The 6880-nt window shown below is 52.0% G+C and overlaps 1 pseudogene; it reads right to left on the bottom strand.

Annotated features, from left to right (window-relative positions):
- Nucleotides 1-406: 406 nt before the first annotated feature.
- Nucleotides 407-549, bottom strand: LOC144102886 (U2 spliceosomal RNA; annotated as a pseudogene).
- Nucleotides 550-6880: the final 6331 nt, after the last annotated feature.

Genomic DNA, 6880 nt, shown 5'->3' with positions numbered 1-6880 from the left:
GTTCCTGCGTTCCGCGTCGTAGTCGGTGTAACATATGCTACTTGACAGGTGACGTGTTACTCAGTGTGACAGGTGACGTGTTGGCAGGTAGCAGCAGAGCGAAGCGCCACCTGACACGGCGAGAGGAATGGACAGCCGGAAGGCGGCTGCTACGGGACGATGCCGGAGGGTCGCTAGCAACGCAACAGGAACCTGCCAAGCGGTAGCAAGCGGCTTGCGAAGAGCTGCGCTCTAATTCCGATTTACCGTCTGTCGTAATGGGTCGTCTGTCTGTCTGTTACTGCCAGAAATAAAGGAAAGTGCACAGGCCTGCTCACTGGCTCAAGCCGAGCCACAATCGCTACCACGTGCAGATAGTAGGAGAGTTGAAAGATGGGACAGAAAGACAGGACAGTAAAGACGCGCTAAAGACAAGGCCGATCCCGGAGGTAGTGCAATACCGGGCCAACCGGTGGCGGGAAAGAAGCATCCTTCAAACTCCCCGCCACATTTCCAAAAATAAGTCCAACTTGGACCCGTAACAGATACTCCACGGGTCCGGACAACTATAATGGGGTGTCAATTTTTTTTTTCATTTATATATCGGGCGTAAAGAATGCACCTTTCGTACCGCGGGCAACGCTTGCTGTCACGGAGGATGTCAACACATGCTGGTTGTGTGAAACGTTTCCCCCAATCCCTGCCTTTCCTCGAAATCGACGGAGTCCAGAACATCTTCAACGCCAATGCCAATGATCACAATTAACGCGACAGTGGCGGCTGCGTGACGTCATAGCTGTCATGTAGTTTCTCCTCGGTTAGAGGTCAAACTCGCGTACACGGCGAAGACGGTGCGGAGGGTAGTAGAAAAGTCCGCTTCACGGGAAGGGGACGATGCGGTGGCTGCCTATCCCTACTGAGCTGTGATGTAGGGGCTCTCGCACATGTGGCGACGGCTCCTTGTCACGGGAGGTACCTGTTGCTAAACCATTTTCGTCAATTCTGATGAGGCGGCTGTTGCGAGTCCTTTCTTCCAATCTTATCTCGTTTAACTCTACTACTGTCTGCCCGTGGTAGCGATTGTGTATCAGCTTGAGCTGGTGGGCGGGTTGCTTTTCATTCTTCCCTAAGTCGCAACCACAACAACAAAACCCTGCCACTCATCGCACCACACAGCGGGACGCCAAGCTGTTAAGCCGGCTTGATTTCACCCGAGAGGCCCATAGAGTGCGCACTCTTACCTAGAAACAAGAGACGCGGAGTCACGATAAACAGCGACCACAATCCGGGGAAAGACAGACCTTTGCTGAAAGTTGAAAATTGGTTTTTGAGGAAAACAAGACGCAGTAACTGTCTCGCATATCGCGGCGCACACCTCAAACACGCCGTAAGGGAAGAGATAGAAGGACTGGGAGCTGAAAGGAAAAAAAAGAGGTGCGTAGTGGAGGGCTCCGGAATAATTTCGGCCACCTGGGCATCTTTTACGTGCACCGATATCGTACAGCGCACGGGCACCTTTGTGTTTCGCCTCCATCGAAACGCGGCCACCTTTGCTGAAAGTTGAAAATTGGTTTTTGAGGAAAACAAGACGCAGTAACCGTCTCGCATATCGCGGCGCACACCTCAAACACGCCGTAAGGGAAGAGATAGAAGGACTGGGAGCTGAAAGTAAAAAAAAGAGGTGCGCAGTGGAGGGCTCCGGAATAATTTCGGCCACCTGGGCATCTTTAACGTGCACCGATATCGTACAGCACACGGGCACCTTTGCGTTTCGCCTCCATCGAAACGCGGCCGCCGCTGTCGGATTCGAACCCTGGTACTCCGGATCAGCAGCCGAGCGCCCTAATCACTGAGCAACCGCGGCGGGTAATCCGGATAGCCCAAGCAAAAATGCAGTGGAAACAGATTAAGGACGATCAAAAGCGATACCCGAAAGACGCGGGTTCGATCCCGGCCGCGGCGGTCGAGTTTCGATGGAGGCGAAATTCAAAAGGCTCGTGTTCTGTGCGATGTCAGGTCATGTTAAAGAACTCCAACGTAGTCGAAATTTCCGGAGCCCTTCACTACGGCGGCTCTCATAGCCTAAGTCGCTTTGGGACGTTAAACCCAAATAAACCATAAAGAAATCGTAAATGCGCTTAGGGGATTAGGGTGCGGAGCTGCGGAGGTGTTGCTATGCACCAAGAACGGACTAAAACCAGACGGCAGCGCTCGGAAACGTACCGTGGATCAAGGCACTGACCAAGCGGAAGAGCGTTCCACAGCACCTGCTCCGTGTCAGGTCATCAGCATGGCCGGAACACACAGGCGCACGGGCGACGCGTGCAGAAGCGCGTGCTCGAGGTGCGGCGAGACGCACAGTGCGCATGCGCAAGGAGAACGTTCGGAAAGGCATTCTCGGCAGGAACGCGCCGCCGGTCACAAATGCGCGGCTTGGCTGGTCCCCCTTTTATTTGTTCTATCAAAAAAAAAAAACGACGTGATGCGAAGCGACGCGATCCTTTGTATTGGGTTATGCGCTTCGGTCAGGTATTTCACGTAATCTGTTAGCAGTGACGTTGGTAGCATACCTGGATGTTAGTAATTTTATTCACTGCGAACCCATTCTGTCGTGTAGCAATGCTACCGCTAGGTCATATATTCCCTAGACTGCAGCATCAATGCAAAACGGTGGTCTTAACAAGAGATACTAATATTAATGATATCGAAAGAGTGCATTGTCCACAACGCAGGTTTTAGCTTGAGCAAGCTGAAGGCTTTGCCATTTGACTAAGCATGCGCGCTTTGTTCGGACAAAGCAAGGCAAGAGTCTTCACAGCACGAGGTCATCGCGCCCATTGCCGGCGTTGCATATGGCGACACTGTAAGAACCACGAGGACCGGAGACGCGCAAAGGGCCGCGCGAACCCGAAGCTCTTGCGACGTACGCAATCCAAACGCTATACTTCACATGCAAGCGGAAACGCTATTGATTTCTGCCGCCACGGCGCACAAAGCCGTTTCGAGCCATCGCGCCGGGGGAAGCGGCCAAAGTGAAGAGGTTCCAAAAATATCTAAATTATTCGTTGCAACGGGCTGCTCAATCGCTATATTCGTTCAGTCGCTTGCACGTGAACCAACCTTAACGCGATATAAAGGCTCTCGAGGTCGCTTCGGCTCAACCAAACCAGGCATTTTTTTTTTCTCTCAAGTCACGGTCACTCACGCTCAAATAAAAATGACGGTGCATAATAGCGAAAACAAACGGGTAACGAAGCTCGTGAATTTCGTTCAGCCTTCTCGCAAAAATTTAATGCTTTAGAACACAATCATCATAGCCCACGAGGTTAGGCCTAAAGCGACCACCATGTGATGACGCCAGATGAACAAAGGGATCGAGCGCCCAAACGACAACGGCGGAGGCCACAGAACCGAAAGGAAATTCGCTACGCACCTGGAGGTCCACCAGCTGAGTCGTTTTTCTTCTTGTCTTTGCGCTTTCCTTTCCCCATTTAGAAAGCGGGCCACAAACACAAATGGCAATAACCGGAACGAACGTCTTGACAGCCTGCCGTGCCACTGGAGAAAGGCAAAAAGGCGGCGTTGTTACTCTTTTATAGTGACTTTTTCCGCTCCGCGATTGGCTCATATGCGACGGCACGAGCTGCACGTGTTCCGTCGTCATTGGCTGCTCTTGGAGACGTCATGCGCGTGCCGGCGCTTCTGCCTCCAAGAACGCATAAAGAAAAAAAAAACTATGGAACCAAAGGAAATCGTCGTACGATACCGCGTTACTACAGCTCCTTATGGCAACGCAAAGTCCCGGCGCGTCTCGAACACGCGCGCTGTGGAACTCGAAGACAACAAGTGGAGGGGGACTCCGCTTCGAAACCCAAGTATCCCTAGAAGCTACTTTGCTGAGAGGGTCTAGTTCGCAAAATACAGAGGCGCATACTGGGGTCACGGACGTACAAAGTGAGAAAAAGTTACAAGCGCTGTTAACATTCATTTCCCATTTTGTGCAAGCCCGTGGTTTCAGCTCAGAGATGCACATGACTGAGCCACCAGAAAGCGGCGAATAAAGAAGTGTAGCGATTTGTCAACATTTCTGGCTTTTACCTATGTCTCTAGGTATTTGTTAATGCATCCGTTGAATTCATTTTATTCCCACGTGCTAGCGTGATTAGGCGTTAGGTGCCTTAGCCAGAGGACGTGGGAACAAAGCCTGACAGCGAAGGCGCCGTTTCGATGTATACGCAAAGTTATTTAAAGAACCCTGTGTGTTCGAAGTTACTGCAGTACGCCTCTATACGACGGCCACGTTTGACTTCAACCTGTGTTTAATGCTGGCTATCAAATTCAGGCAAAGCGCCGAGTAGAATGGCAATGCAGTCGCCACGTTTCGCTTGATGAGCGCGAACGGCAAGTGTAGTTTAAATATTTAGATTAAACGCTTGTCGCTACCTCGTGTTCGGGAAAGAGGCCACGCTGAGTCGAACACTGCTGCCTACCACAGCAACGCCAGCATCAAGGAAGCGCCACGTGACAACGTTTAGCCGCCGCGGTGGCCCAGTGGTTACGGCGCTCGGCTGCTGACCCGACAGACGCGGGTTTGATCCCGGCCGCGGCGGTCGAATTTCAATGGAGGCGAAATTCTAGATTCCCGTGTACTGTGCGATGTCAGAGCACGCTAAATAACCCCAGGTGGTCGAAATTTCCGGAGCCTTTCACTACGGCGTCTCTCATTGTCTGAATTGTTTTGGGACGTTGAACCCCTCAAACCAAACCAAACAACGTTTCCTTCCTTTTTGTGATGTTAGGAACGCTAGATGATCATGGAACTCCGTTACTGCAGCGTTGTGCTGCCGCCACACTCTTCATGAGCGCTTCTGATCGAATGTCGTGTAGTTCGCAAAGCGCTGAGACCTGGTGCCGCAGCGCTGGTCTACGAAAAATTGGTTTTGAAGAAAGGAAACGGCGATGTAATTCTCTCGCTTCTCGGTGGAACAATCCGCTTTCAAACCGGCGCCCGTTGGAAAACAGAAGCGCTGGTATCACCGTAGCGTTTTGCTACATTAGGGTGGTGGTTACACCTTTATTGCCACAGAATGGAATTAATTAGTTGGGGCTGGTGCGAGGCAGTGTGGCCTCCAATCGGGGGCGCGGCCTCTTGAGCTCGCGTGATGATGGCCAGCTGCGTTGTTTTCTTGAACTGGCCAAGAGCTTGTCCCATTCCTTCGCCGAGAGAGGTGGCAAGAATGTCATCGAAGAGGGTGGGCTATCGCATTCGGGCAGTGAGCGCGCCCTCCGACCCGAATTTCACGAGGGACGGATTGATCTCATTTCATGACATCACCCATCACTTTAGACTGGATAGGCGCGCTTATGCCCCTCCCCACAAATTGTTAACAAAAGCGCAGGAAGCTACCTGACGCCGACTGCAAACACGCTCCCTTCTGAATCCGGCAGTGCTTCCCCTCAAGGACCCACGGCCAGTACGACCCAAACTGCCATAAATGCGGTGAAAAGGCCACATACGACCACATTCCGTGAAACTGCGCAAATCATAATCATCCGCTTCAGGCGGAGTTGATACAGCTCCTTTGTCCTGAGCGATGCGACGCCGCGCTGGTGAGGTCGGATCCCAAGATTCAAGTATGGGCATTCCAGCGAGCCAATGAGGTCGCCGCTAGCCCATGGCTAGCGGCCATCTAGTATGTCTCCTGCAATCTGTTCTCGACGCAATAAATGTTTTACAATCCAATCCATGAAAATTGAAAATTGGCAGTTGGGGAAAGGAAATGGTGCAGTATGTCTCAAATCTCGGCGGAAACCTGAGCCGCGCCGTAAGGGAAGGGATAAAGGAGGGACTGCGAAAATAAACAAGGAAATCCAGTATGTGGAGGGTTCCGGATTTATTTTGACCATCAGGGGACCTTTATATATTACAATTGGTTTTTTGGGGAAAGGAAATGGCGCAGTATCTGTCTCGTATATCGTTGGACACCTGAACCGCGCTCTAAGGGACGGGATAAAGGAGGGAGTGAAATATGAAAGGAAGAAATAGGTGCCGTAGTGGAGGGCTCCGGAATAATTTCGATCACCTGGGGATCTTTAACGTGCACTGACATCGCACAGTGCAGGTGCACAGTGCACGGCGCGGTTTAGGTGTCCAACGATATATGAGACAGATAATGCGCCATTTCCTCCCCCCCCCCCCCCAAAAAAAAGCAATTATTATTAAGTAATGGTCTCACTTCTCGGTGGAACAACCCGCTTTTAATCCAGCGTCCATTCGAAAATAGAAGCGTTGGTACCGCCGTAGCGTTCTACTACAATAAGGTGGTGGTTACAACTTTATTGCCACAAAATGGAAGGAACTAGCTGGGGCTCGTGCGAGCCCAGGGTATCAGCAAGCCGGGGGCGAACTCTTGAGCTCTCGTGATGAGGGCCAGCTGCGTGGTTTTTTTAAGTGACCAAGAGCTTGACCCATTCCTCCGCCGAGGAGGCAGGCAAGAGTGTCGTCGGAGCGGGTTTGCTATCGCATTCCATAACATATGGTCTTGTGTGGCATGCGTCCCGTCACCACAGTGCGCGCATGCAGGGTCATATTGACCGTTGGTGATTAAACATAACCGGTAGGGGTTACGAATGGCCTTTGTTAGTAGGCGTGTGAGTGCCGCGGCTTGCGCCGTGTCCAGGTCGGGGTGAGGAGCGGGATACGTGCAACTTAGTCCGCGATAACAGTTTGTAATCTCCGCGTACGGGGGAGGCGCCTCGGCGGGGGCATCCGCTCCCGGGAGGCCTCCCGTCCCCCGGTTGGTGAAACCTACAGTAAGCCACTTTCAACTGTGCGTTTCTTCGAAGGTCTGGTTAGCGCTGTTTCCCCTCTGGGCATTTTGCCGTGAGCCTGGATCTATTG

Source organism: Amblyomma americanum, chromosome 8, assembly GCF_052857255.1.
Source record: "Amblyomma americanum isolate KBUSLIRL-KWMA chromosome 8, ASM5285725v1, whole genome shotgun sequence".
Taxonomy (NCBI): Eukaryota; Metazoa; Arthropoda; class Arachnida; order Ixodida; family Ixodidae; genus Amblyomma; species Amblyomma americanum.
The sequence above is the reverse complement of the archived record's forward strand: the minus strand, read 5'-3'. Positions and strand labels throughout refer to the sequence as shown.